Source organism: Cervus elaphus, chromosome 30 (assembly GCF_910594005.1).
Source record: "Cervus elaphus chromosome 30, mCerEla1.1, whole genome shotgun sequence".
NCBI classification, from domain to species: domain Eukaryota; kingdom Metazoa; phylum Chordata; class Mammalia; order Artiodactyla; family Cervidae; genus Cervus; species Cervus elaphus.
In genome coordinates this window covers 3,147,675-3,162,253 of record NC_057844.1, presented here as the reverse complement: position 1 = coordinate 3,162,253, position 14,579 = coordinate 3,147,675, and the positions used below count along the sequence as shown (strand labels likewise).

The following is a 14,579-nucleotide window of genomic DNA, read 5'->3' as shown; positions in this document are numbered from 1 at the left end:
GACAACCTCTTTAACAAGTGGTGCTGGGAAAACTGGTCAACCACTTGTAAAAGAATGAAACTAGAACACTTTCTAACACCATACACAAAAATAAACTCAAAATGGATTAAAGATCTAAATGTAAGACCAGAAACTATAAAACTCCTAGAGGAGAACATAGGCAAAACACTCTCTGACATAAACCACAGCAAGATCCTCTATGACCCACCTCCCAAAATATTGGAAATAAAAGCAAAACTAAACAAATGGGACCTAATGAAACTTAAAAGTTTTTGCACTACAAAGGAAACTATAAGCAAGGTGAAAAGACAGCCCTCAGATTGGGAGAAAATAATAGCAAATGAAGAAACAGACAAAGGATTAATCTCAAAAATATACAAGCAACTCCTGCAGCTCAATTCCACAAAAATAAATGACCCAATCAAAAAATGGGCCAAAGAACTAAACAGACATTTCTCCAAAGAAGACATACAGATGGCTAACAAACACATGAAAAGGTGCTCAACATCACTCATTATTAGAGAAATGCAAATCAAAACCACAATGAGGTACCATTACACGCCAGTCAGGATGGCTGCTATCCAAAAGTCTACAAGCAATAAATGCTGGAGAGGCTGTGGAGAAAAGGGAATCCTCTTACACTGTTGGTGGGAATGCAAACTAGTACAGCCGCTATGGAAAACAGTGTGGAGATTTCTTAAAAAACTGGAAATAGAACTGCCATATGACCCAGCAATCCCACTTCTGGGCATACACACTGAGGAAACCAGATCTGAAAGAGACACGTGCACCCCAATGTTCATCGCAGCACTGTTTATAATAGCCAGGACATGGAAGCAACCTAGATGCCCATCAGCAGATGAATGGATAAGGAAGCTGTGGTACATATACACCATGGAATATTACTCAGCCATTAAAAAGAATTCATTTGAATCAGTCCTAATGAGATGGATGAAGCTGGAGCCCATTATACAGAGTGAAGTAAGCCAGAAAGATAAAGAACATTACAGCATACTAACACATATATATGGAATTTAGAAAGGTGATAACGATAACCCTATATGCAAAACAGAAAAAGAGACACAGAAATACAGAACAGACTTTTGAACTTTGTGGGAGAATGTGAGGGTGGGATATTTCAAAAGAACAGCATGTATACTATCTATGGTGAAACAGATCACCAGCCCAGGTGGGATGCATGAGACAAGTGCTCCGGCCTGGTGCACTGGGAAGACCCAGAGGAATCGGGTGGAGAGGGAGGTGGGAGGGGGGATCGGGATTGGGAATACATGTAAATCCATGGCTGATTCATATCAATGTATGACAAAACCCACTGGAAAAAAAAATAAAATTAAAAAAAAAAAAAAAAAGAAACATTAAAAAAAAAAAAAAAGAATAACCCTAAAAGACTAGCACACAACAAACATGTTACTTACAAAAGGGGAATTTCATGGTCATGGTACTTGATGACAAAATGTATATTTTTCTTTTAATTTAAAATTTAGTTTTATGTCAAACAAAAAGAAACTTTCATTTCATTGATGTCCTTTGGTATCTGTGTGTGTGTTAGTTACTCAGTGTGTCCGACTACCTGTGACCCCATGGACTGTAGCCCACCAGGCTTCTCTGTCCATGGAATTCTCCAGGCAAGAATACTGGAGTGGGTTGCCATTCCCTTCTCTGGGTTATGTTGAGAAAGCACTAGAACCAAAGTCCAGAGGATCAACAGACAACTACTTGTGTCTTTGGGGAAGTCTGTCCTGCATATATGTTTACTGAGCCCATACACTGTTGTCATTTGCAGGGTTTACACTATTACCACTTCTTTGAATTAGTGGGTATCATTTAAAAATCAAGGAATTTGGCATAAAATTCTGGATTTCTGGCTTGTCTTGGAAAATCAGATGACTGCCCTGGGATGACTTCAATAAGGGAATACGTGACAGAGTTTTGTGGTAGCTGCCCCTTTAGATGGGATGTGTGCTTTTTGGATTTGCCTTAGTCTCCAACACTCTGTGTTGTCTCCCCAACTCTGAGGTTTTCTCTTTCTCATTCCTATAGTTATTTAAGTTTGTGACTCCTGTATTATCAGCTAAGATAGTTGGAATCTTTCATATTATAATGCATTAAAATATTTTTTATCTATGCAACATAGCATAGTATTAAAAATATATGATAGATATTGAGTGCATTATTTGGGAATCTTATTACATATTATAGGTGGAACATAGTATTCTTAGTAATAAACTGGAAAGAAAGCTCTAATTAAGTTTATACATCATTAAAAAGCCATACTTTTTGTGCTTCCTATTCTTGGCAGCTTTGGTATTCCTCATTGTCAGTTTTTTCCCTGTAGGTTAGCATTTGGAGGTAAGCCTAAACACCTACCACCTTCTCAGGTGTGTTATTTGAGCAATATGGAAATAATTTTGTATATTCAAAGACATGCCTTCTGGCCACTGTGCACAATTCTCAAGGTACAATGCGTTTTGGGGGGTGTAAAACCCAAAGTCTTAATGTCATTGCTGTTTTTACGTCTTATTTACTATCTCGAAAGCATAACCTTTGTCCAACCATAACATAATGCCTCCAAACAGTTGACAGTGACTCAATGAAACAACAATTAGAGGAGAAATATTTGGACATAAAATAACAATACCAGTAACATCAACAGAAACAGCTACAGCTGTAACAGCTGAAACACAATGTCAAACTCTTATTATCAGCCTCTTTCCCCCTCAGTATTAACAAGACAAGAGGGTGGGATTGCCTTCCTGGCCTCCATAAATATATTACATGGGAGTTTTAGGAAATTTTTCCTGTGTACGACAGACTTGATGTTCATGTTGTCACAATCATTCTTTTACTCAAATGTCATAGTGGGGGAAGTGAGCACTCTTTTGATGATATTACCTGTATTCCTGTCTTCTTTGGGCCAAATATTCACTACCTTGTTTTTGTTGTCATTGCTTAGTCAGTAAGTTGTGTCTGACTCTTTTGTGATTCCATGGACTGTGGCTTGCCAGGCTTCTCTGTCCATGGGATTTCCCAGGTGAGAATACTAGACCGGGTTGCCATTTCCTTCTCCGGGGAATCTTCCCAACCCAGAATCAAACCCTCATCTCCTATGTTGGCACTGAGCCACCAGAGAAGCCCTGAACATGTACATATATGGATATTGTTTATTGTAAGTTCAGACTTCCTCTTTGGAAATGAGTTTTAAGGATTAGTTTTGTGGTTGCTCTTTAGAAATAAGTGATTATGCATATTCAATGGCTTTGTGACACAGCTATAGCAAATAAATTATGTTGGTTCATGGACAATAATCCTTATGTAATATGATCATTAAATACATGATTGTGATGTCAAAGGCTCCTTTATTTTTGTCTCTGTGTCCTATTGGAAATCTACCATTTGTTATAGGAGAATTGTGACTAGCATTTCACCAGAATGAAGTACAGATTATGCCTCACATTTTTTTTTTTTTTTTTAATGGGTTTAAACTTTTTTTTTTCTTCAAGTGAATGATTGCTTTCTCTTTTGGGCTCCTGTAATACCATGGGGAATTCTTTTTCTTGCAGCTGCTCTCAAATATAAAATTCAATGCTTGTCATATAAGTTACAAAAAACACATGAACACAGGATGATTTTAATATTATTTTATAGTCAGAGCATTTTATTGAATTAAAAATCAAATATATATTAATAGTACTGTTTCTTGGGTCTTTTTATTAAGAACAGTGGTCACAAGTTCATTTTCCCTAGTCCTCTCCTGTGTAAGTCACCTTAGGCTGTTATCTCTATCACAATGCCAATGGCTTATAGAAGCAAGAAAGCGTCGTTGTTTGCTCATGCTACACGCTAATCATGGATCATTCATTGCCTATGGCTCAGTTTCACAATGTCTTTGTTTATTTATTTATTTATTTATTTCTGGAAACTTAAGTCAACAAAGAAGCCCTTATGTGACGAACTGCTGGGCTTGTGGCAGAGAAAGAAGAGAGTTGCTAGATTTGCAGGGACTATTACAACTTCTCTTCAGAAGTGACATATTTTACTTGGATTCATATTTTACTGTCCAAGCAATCACATGACCAAGCCTGACATCAACAGGGCAGGGAAGTACAAGTTTTCCACAGAGACAGCATCAGGGTGTTTTCAAATAAGTCGACTCTTGACATCAGGTGGCCAAAGTATTGGCACTTCAGCTACAGCATCAGTCCTTCCATGAATATTCAGGGTTAATTTCCTTTAGGATTGACTTGTTTGATCTCCTTGCTCTCCAAGGGACTCTCTAAAGTCTTCTCCAGCACCACAGTTTGAAAGCATTAGTTCTTCAATGCTCAGCCTTTTTTATGGTTCAACTCTCACATCCATATATGACTACAAGAAAAACCATAACTTTGATATGCTGTCTAGATTTTTAATAGCTTTTCTTTCAAGGATTGTCTTTTAACTTCATGGCTGCAGTCACTCTTCTCAGTGATTCTGGGGAGAATAGTCTGTCACTGTTTCCATTTTTTTCCCCCACATATTTGCCATGAAGTGATGGAACCTACTACTTGGTAACAAAATTCACTTATCTTCCTTTTGTACCCAAAATATTTGAAGTATTAGAATTCTCTTCCAATGGAAAAGATCCAAAATTTCTGTCCAAGCATGCTCAAAATCTAGATATGTATGAGAGTCTCCATATCATGTCCAAGTGTGGTTTACCTTGAGCTGGAGGCTTATCTCTTTTTTAAAATTCATTCCTATATGCTCCACATTCTCCACATATCAATGGAAGAATAGGGATGGATAATTATGATAAATTCTTATCTGAAAAAGAAAAGAATGGGGGAACACAAGAAGTCATTGATCATAGCAATTCTGCAATCACAATTGAACAGTGTGAGGGTCCCTAAAGAGAAGATGAGGAATAGTTCTCAGTTAGGCCCTTGTCCATTGCCCTCCAAGACTCTTGGGGCTCTTGGTTCTGCTCTCTTGAAGGTCTTCCTATTTCCATGCATCCTCTTTTGTTGTACCTAAAGAAGGGAATTGGGGAGTGTGCGCTGCTTGAGGTCGGAGCAGGGGTCTCAATCTGTTTCCTGCTCACTGAAGTCAAAACGACAGTTTCATTTCTCAAATAATCACTTTCTCTCTATGTTTAAACTCACTATTTTGCTATTACATCTCTCTTAAGAACCGAGTCAGCTTTTTATTAATTTGATGGATAAATCAATATTGATCAATATACATGATTCCTTTGAGACATGCTCCATCTTTCTATACTTAGTTATGGCTACAACATTAGTTTTCAGTTACTACTATAATGAATTACTACAAATTTAGTGTTAAAAGATATCCTTAGCAGTAGATAACAGTAGTCTTAAACAATACAGATTTATTATTATTATCTATAGATCAGATGTCCAAAATGGGCCTCATGGGCTAAATCAAAGTGTTGACAAGACTGTGTTCCTTTTGGAGGCTTGAGGGAAAATTCTGTTCGCCTGTATTTTCCAGCTTTTAGAGACTTTTTCCTCCCTCACACCCTTGGCTCAAGGCTCACTTCCATTTTCAGAGTCATCATGCTTATCATATCTTCTTTGCTTAACTCATCTCTCTCTCTTTCTTTTACTTATAAGGATCTTTATGACTGATCACTTTGGTCATTCAGATAATCTAGAATAATAACATTTAGAAATCCTTAACTTAATCGTATTGCCATGTAAGGTAATATGTATTCACTGGGAATCAGGAGAGACAAGGATATCACTGGGGAGATGTTATTATTCTGCATATAACTGGTATCTTGTAATTGTCAAATGTTCATAAGAGAGCTATACTTTTAGTCTCTTTACCTTGAACCATTTTGTAAAACTGAATAAATCTGCCATTCACCTTCATAATACATTTTTTTAAAGTGTCTTTAATTTTGTCTTTGAATGAGCCGAGTTTTCATCAGCCTCTGTTTTCAGGTTTATCATTTATTTACCAATAAGGAATAAAGACAAATTGTATCTTGTACTTTGGTAAGGCCTAGAATTTCTAGACTCTTTTCTTTGTTTTCCCCCACACTACAATTCTCTGGCAAATTAGCTAGTTCTTTTCTGTATTCATATTTTACTAATAGTACCTTGCCCCAAAGCAGCCAACAGCAGTCAATTCATGTTAGCAATATTCTTTTTTAAAATGTCTTTATTGGAAATCACAAGATGGTCAGGTATATTATGTGCCCTTCAACTTATTGTGGGAGTCAGTTTTATCAAATATTTGCTATCATACAACAAAGATGATTGTCTTTCTCCAAAATAAGTTTTCCTTGCCAATAGCCTCAGATCTGGCAGCAAATATTTTAGGCTGCCTGCATTCTGGCTACGCTTTAGAGCCAAGAATAATTTTTCTGTTTGTCCAGCTTAGACTAAAATATAATAACAAAGGATTTGGAAATTGCACTGGCTTTAACAAAGTTTTTTTTTTTTTTTTTTCATTTTTTTCTCTCATTTATGGTACCTGTATATAATTTTTTTTGAACTACACATCACACCTATTTTTTTTTCCACTAAAAGTTGATGAAAAGGGCCCATTTGGAACACTGCTGAGATTGTGGCAGAAAGAACAATGCAAAAGCTGCTTACACTTCTGCTAAGAGATGATTCGTGCCAATTCCAGTGATATTTTGTTGGCCAAAGAAAGCCACATGGCCAATCCTTATATTAAGCAGTGATAGATCTGAATCATGGTCCTTTCCATTACTGACTCTATGACTCTGGGCAATTTTTCTTTTTCTTTTTTACATTCTTGTTCCTTATATTTAAAATGGAATTAATAATGTCTTCCTTGAAATTGAATTAACATGACAGTGTATATTGTATAATTACTAGCCAAGTATAAGAGTTTGAAATATTAATATATGGCCTAATAAATTGAACAAAATAAAGGAGTCTACTCAGCTGACTTTTCAATTTTTAATGGCAAGGAATTTAATTTGATTAAAAGAGGAAAGGAAGCATTCAGATGAATGGAAAGCATTTACAGTGACATGGAGTGTAGTAACAGATACTCTGTGTAGTAAAACCTTTAGATAATCACTTTTCAAGCCAGACTTCAACAATACGTGAACCGTTAACGTCCAGATGTTCCAGCTGGTTCTAGAAAAGGCAGAAACAGAGATCAAATTGTCAACATCTGTTGGATCACTGAAAACGCAAGAGTTCCAGAAAAACATCTTTTTATGCTTTACTGACTATGCCAAAGCCTTTGACTGTATGGATCATGACAAGCTGTGGAAAACTCTGAAAGAGACGGGAATGACAGACCACCTGACGTGCATCTTGAGAAATCTGTATGCAGGTCAGGAAGCAACAGTTAGAATGGGACATGGAACAAGAAACTGGTTCCAAATAGGAAAAGGAGTACATTAGAGTTGTATAATGTCACCCTGCTTATTTAACTTATATGCAGAGTACATCATGAGAAACAGTGGACTGAATGAAGCACAAGCTGGAATCAAGATTCCTGGGAGAAATATCAATAACCTCAGAAATGCAGATGACACCACTCTTATGGCAGAAAGCAAAGAAGAACTAAAGAGCCTCTTGACAAAAGTGAAAGAGGAAAGTGAAAAAGTTGGCTTAAAGCTCAACATTCAGAAAACTAAGATCATGGCATCTGGTCCCATCACTTCATTACAAATAGATGGGGAAACAGTGGCAGATTTAACTTTTCTGGGCTCCAAAATCACTGCAGATGGTGACTGCAGCCATGAAATTAAAAGACACTTGCTCCTTGGAAGAAAAACTATGACCAACCTAGAAAGCATATTAAAAAGCAGAGACATTGCTTTGTCAACAAAGTTCCGTCTAGTCAAGGCTATGGTTTTTCCAGTAGGCATGTATGGATGTGAGAGCTGGACTATAAGGAAAGCTGAGTGCCAAAGAATTGATGCTTTTGAACTGTGGTGTTGGAGAAAACTCTTGAGAGTCCCTTGGACTGCAAGGAGATCCAACCAGTCCATCCTAATGGAAATCAATCTTGAATATTCATTGGAAGGACTGATGCTGAAGCTGAAACTCCAGTACTTTGGCCACCTGATGCAAAGAACTGACTCATTGGAAAAGACCCTGATGCTGGGAAAGATTGAAGGCAGGAGGAGAAGGGGACAATAGAGGATTACATGGTTTGATGGCATCACCGACTCAATGGACATGAGTTTGAGTAAACTCCGGGAGTTTGTGATGGGCAGGGAGGCCTGGCGTGCTGCAGTCCATGGGGTCACAAAGAGTTGGACACAACTGAGTGACTGAAGTGAACTGAAAGACTAAACAGGAATTGAAAAGTGACAAAAAAATGAGTTTGATTAGATGAACTTAGTATGTGACAAATGTTTACTATCTTATCTATTTGTATTTTCTTTAGAGTAGATACGATAACTTAAGGCAGTCAGGTTCATTATTACTTGACTGGGCCAATTCCCTTTTTTGAGTGCTAAGGTATATATACCAGATATCTCCCTACACATACTGGGGTCTGAACTCTAAGTGAAGAAGCCTAAAATTAAGAATTTGGGGGCTTATAGAGGAACAGTTCCCCCATCCCCAAGAGATGGAGAGAAATCACTGCTGTTTAAGGATACTAAGTTTTTATCCTTTGGAATGTAAAAATATGTCTTAGTGGGAAGAAAAGACTGTTATCTCTGACATTTAAACCCAAAGTTTGTTTAGGGTTTTATTGCCTTGTTAAGCTCCTGAAAGTTAAATCTCTCTGAAATTCTCAATATCAATTCAGTTATAATTTAGCTTTGTCTTCTAGTCCAGGTAAGTTTCAATAAAATTTTCTCAGAAAGCACTAGAAGTACTAACTGTGCAGAAATACTGGAACATTCTTTTCAGAGCCTCACACTATGGTGCAAGATGGTGCTGAGCCTAAATGGCAGTGGAGGGAGTATTTGGCATGGCAATAACAACAAAATGCAGATTCTTACTGGAGTAGGCAATGGCAACCCATTCCAGTTCTCTTGCCTGGAAAATCCCATGGATGGAGGAGCCTGGTAAGCTGCAGTTCATGGAGTCGCTAGGAGTCGGACAAGACTGAGTGACTTCACTTTCACTTTTAACTTTTCATGCATTGGAGAAGGAAATGGCAGCCCACTCCAGTGTTCTTGCCTGGAGAATCCCAGGGACGGGGAGCCTGGTGGGCTGCCGTCTATGGGGTCGCACAGAGTAGGACATGACTGAAGCAACTTAGCAGCAGCAGCAGCAGATTCTTACATAAACGAAATTTCATGGTTAAATTAAATTTGAGTTATATTGTTTTAGAATTTGTGGAAGAAAGGATAGTGGAGTCAGAGACACATTTTGAAGCTGTGCAAGGATCTATGTTTGAGTCATTACCAACCAGATTTCCTGGCCTTCTTAATCAGTAGAAATTGATCAAAGGCTAGACCAGATATTCAGGCAAGGCTTTATCGGAGCCCCTGCTACAGTAGGGGTAAGTGAGAACAAACACCATGTTCCCTGCTCGCTTGCTTCCCACAGTGGAGGTGAGCTTCTTCCTTACATGGGGTAAGGGTAGGAGTGTGTGTCCAGGGGTCTGGCTGGAGGGTAACTTCTGTGGTTTGCCCACCCCTAGGTGGTGTTGTGTGCAGGGGGCATGCACAGTACCCTGCTTTTGCTCCAGACTCTTCAAAAGTGGTGGTTGGGTTTTTTTTTTTTTTTTTTTTTTTTTGTCTCTTTGACTCTTTTGCCAAGAATTTACTCTAATTGTGCATGCATGCAGTTATTTTCAGTTCCATATATTTTCTTTGTATTCTATTGCTGGAGGACAGGTGTGTCCAGGTTCAAGCATTGCATCTCTGCAGTAAAGGGTCCCAGGTCCCAGGCCTGTCTCAGTTGTACCTGGATAACACAAAGGAAAGGGCTTCCCCAGTGGTTCTATTGATTTTTATCACTATGCAGGAGACTTAAGAGATGTGGGTTTATCAGTGGGTCAGGAAGATCTCCTGGAGGAGGGTATGACAACCCATTCCAGTACTCTTTCTGGGAGAGTCCCATAGACACATGAGCCTGGTGGGCTACAGTTTATGAGGTTACACAGAATTGGACATGACTGAAGAGAGTTAGCACACATACACAACACAAAGAACCTAGAAAAAAAGAGCAAGGAGCTGAATACATTCCTTTCCCTGTTAAAGGGAAATGGTGAGTATGTGAATGGGCACAGTTGTAAAACTTTTAGTGATGCTCAGGTCACTGGAGTGGCTGGAGGTAAAAAGAACAAGTTTTAAATATGTTAAAAAGTACATTTTTTCCCCAATAATGTTAATAATTTTGAGAAAGACAGAAAGAGGAAAGTGAGGAAGAGAAATGGGAATGCTCTGTAAAGGTTTGAAATTGGGATAGAGTGTGCCTATATTAGATTTGGGTACAGGCCATAGACAGTGTGGATGAGGAAAACTGGCTTAGTAAGACAGGTTTGGGAACTCACAGGAACATGGGATGAAGACATGGGAGAATAAGGAAGAATGTCATATACAACATTTGAAAAACTGTAGGGAATCAAAGTTCAGGACTGTAAAGGTAAATACTAGGGGATTGGCAGACATGTAAAAGGGAAATAAACAATGACACATAAGCATCTGCAAAGTGATTAGGTGAAGAAATATAGATGGCAAAGCTGGGATGAAAACTGGTTTTGGGGACTTAAAGCTATATAGAAAAACACAAATGAGATATTAAGATTTTGCGATCTTTCTCTTTTGAGATAACATTTTCATTTTAGTACTAAAGTAATACATGCTAATCAAAGGAAATGTCAATGGAATAAATTTAAAGAAGAAAAAATAATTGCAATCCCACTACCTATGATAGTTTATGGTGAACAGTGAGTGAAAGGTGTCACCGGATTTGATGTCTCTGAAGGAGAAGATTTAACTCCAGGACCAAAGCCAGTCTCAGTCATTCAGAGTTTTGTGTAGATTTTATTTAAAGTGAAAGTGACAGAAAAAACTTCCAACACAGACATCAGAAGCAGGCAGGACAGTACTTGCCTCATTAGTTTAAGGGGGGCTTATATACTTCTCAACTAGCTGCTGAGAATAGATAAAAAATACCTCATGGCTGTAGAATTTTGTTCAGACCCTTTCACATAACATACATCCTGGGATGACATCAGCATGAGATTAGCCAGAAAAAACAGGATAACCCAGAGCTCAGGGCTGTGGAAGATTTTACCCAGACCTTCTCCCACAATATACATCCAAAGTTCAAAAAAAAAAAAAAAAAAAAAAGACATGTCCTTGAATAAGAGATATTGCTGCCTATGAGGCCTACTTGTCTAAGGTAAAAGAATGAGAATGTATATTTCCTCCTTAAAGTGGCCTTAGGCTTGGACTCCTTATCAATCTACCTAAGTTAACTCTTTCACCTAGAGATTATAACTATTAATATTTCCATATATTATCTGACCCACATATGGTTTCATAATGGCTCAAACAAACCTTGTGCACACCAGGACCCAGAGATCCCACAGAGACTTAGCCAGAACTGTGTCTGAGCATCTCCTGTGGAGGTATGGGTCAGCAGTGGCCTGGCACAGAGGCAGGGGCTCTGGGTGCAACAGACCTGGGTATGGCATAAGCACTCTTGGAGGAGGTCACCATTAACTCTACCATAGATCCACCAGAACTTACACAGGACTGGGGAAACAGACTCTTGGAGGGCACAAACAAAACCTTGTGTGCTCCAGGACTCAGGAGAAAGGAGCAATGACCCCCCCAAAAATTGAGCCAGATCTGCCCATGAGTGTCTAGAAGTCTCCACCAGAGGCACGGGTTGATGGTGGCCTGCTGCAGGGTCAGGGGCACTGAGTGTAGCAGTTTGTGCATGGGACCTTTTGAAGGAGGTCACCATTATCTTCATTACCTCAACCACAGTCAGTTTGGTCTCAGGTCAAACAACAGGGAGGGAACACAGCCCCACCCATCAACAGAAAAGTGGATTAAAGTTTTACTGAGCATGGCCCTGCTCATCAGAACAAGACCCAGTTTCCCCCACAGTCAGTCTCTCCCATCAAGAAGTTTCCTAAACCTCTTCTCCTTATCCATCAGAGGGTAGACAGACTGAAAACTACAATCACAGAAAACTAAACACTGATGAAAGAAATCAAAGAGGACACAAACAGATGGAGAAATATACCATGTTCATGAATTGGAAGAATCAATATAGTGAAAATGAGTATACTCCCCAAAGCAATCTATAGATTCAATGCAATCCTGTCAAACTACCAATGGTATTTCTCACAGAACTAGAACAAATGATTTCACAATTTGTATGGAAATGCAAAAAACCTCAAATAGCCAAAGAAATCTTGAGAAAGAAGAATGGAACTGGAAGCATCAACCTGCCTGACTTCAGATTATACTACAAAGCTACAGTCATCAAGATAGTATGTACTGGCACAAAGACAGAAATATAGATCAATGGAGCAAAATAGAAAGCACAGAGATAAACTCACGAACCTATAGACACCTTATAGTTGACAAAGGAAGCAAAAATATACAATGGAGAAAAGACAATCTCTTTAACAAGTGGTACTGGGAAAACTGGTCAACCACTTGTAAAAGAATGAAACTAGAACACTTTCTAACACCATACACAAAAATAAACTCCAAATGGATTAAAGATCTAAATGCAAGACCAGAAACTATAAAACTCCTAGAGGAAAACATAGGCAAAACACTCTCTGACATAAATCATAGCAAGATCCCCTGTGACCCACCTTCCAGAGTAACAGAAATAAAAACAAAAATAAACAAATGGGACCTAACTAAACTTAAAAGCTTTTGCACAATGAAGGAAACCATAAGCAAGGTGAAAAGACAGCCTTAAGAATGAGAGAAAATAATAGCAAATGAAGCAACTGACAAAGAATCTCAAAAATATACAAGAAACTCCTGCAACTCAATTCCAGAAAAATAAACGACCTAATCAAAAAATGGGTCAAAGAACTAAACAGACATTTCTCCAAAGAAGACATACAGATAGTTAACATGAAAAGATACTCAACATCACTCATTATCAGAGAAATGTGAATCAAAACCACGACGAGGTACCATCTCACGACAGTCAGAATTGCTGCTATCCAAAAGTCTACAAACAATAAATGCTGGAGAGGGTGTGGAGAAAAAGGAACCCTCTTACACTGTTGGTTGGAATGCAAACTAGTACAACAACTATGGAGAACAGTGTGGAGATTTCTTAAAAAACTGGAATTAGAACTGCCATATGACCCAGCAATCTACTGCTGGGCATACACACCAAGGAAACCAGAATTGAAAGAGACATGTGCACCCCAATGTTCATAGCAGCACTGTTTATAATAGCCAGGACATGGAAGCAACCTAGATGTCCATCAACAGACAAATGGATAAGAAAGCTGTGGTACATATACATGATGGAATATTACTCAGCCATTAAAAATAATACATTTGAATCAGTTTTAATGAGGTGGTTGAAACTGGAGCCTATTATACAGAGTGAAGTAAGCCAGAAAGATAAACCTCAATACAGCATACTAACACATATATATGCAATTTAGAAAGGTGGTAATGATAAGCCTATATGCGAGACAGCAAAAAAAGACATAGATGTATAGAAGTCTTTTGGACTCTGTGGGAAAAGGCAAGGGTGGGATGATATGAGAGAATAGCATTGAAACATGTATATTATCATATATGAAACAGATTGCCAGTCCAGGTTAGATTCATGAGACAGGGTGCTCAGGGCTGGTGCACTGGGGTGACCCCGAGGGATGGGATGGAGAGGGAGGTGGGAAGGGGGTTCAGGATGTGGAACACATGTAAATCCATGGCTGATTCATGTCAAAGTATGGCAGAAACCAATACAATATTGTAAAATAATTAACCTCCAAGTAAAATAAACAAAAACAAATAAACAAACAAAAAACCACCAACAACAAAAAAGAAAACTAAGCAAACTTATCACATGGACCACAGCCTTGTCTAACTCAATGAAACTATGAGCCATGCCTTGTAGGGCCATCCAAGATGGATGGATCATGGTGGAGAGTTCTGAAAAAACGTGGTCCACTGGAGAAGGGAATGGCAAACCATTTCAGCTTTCTTGCTTTGAGAACCCCATGAACAGCATGAAAAGGCAAAAAGATAGGACACACAAAGATGAACTCCCCAGGTCGATAGGTGCCCAATATGCTACTGGAGATCAGCAGAGAAATAACTCCAAAAAGAAGGAAGAGATGGAGCCAAAGCAAAAACAACACCCAGCTGTGGATGTGACTGGTGATGGAAGTAAAGTCCGATTCTGTAAAGAGCAATAATGCATAGGACCCTGGAATGTTAGGTCCACGAATAAAGGCAAATTGGAAGTGGTCAAACAAGAGATGGCAAGACTGAGCATCAGCATTTAAGGAATCAGTGAACTAAAATGGACTGGACTGGGTGAATTTAACTCAGATGAGAATTATATCTACTACTGTGGGCAAGAATCTCTTAGAAGAAATGAAGTAGCCATCATAGTCAACAAAAGAGTCCAAAATGCAGTACTTGGATGCAATCT

At 38.5% G+C, this 14,579-nt stretch overlaps 1 long non-coding RNA gene across 1 annotated transcript; it reads left to right on the top strand.

The window, feature by feature from the left end:
• The first annotated feature begins 422 nt into the window (after window positions 1–422).
• LOC122686848 lies at window positions 423–13,125 on the top strand. Its single transcript, XR_006338916.1, has 2 exons — window positions 423–497; window positions 13,042–13,125. It is a non-coding gene; the product is annotated as an uncharacterized LOC122686848 (long non-coding RNA).
• The last annotated feature ends 1,454 nt before the right edge of the window (window positions 13,126–14,579 follow it).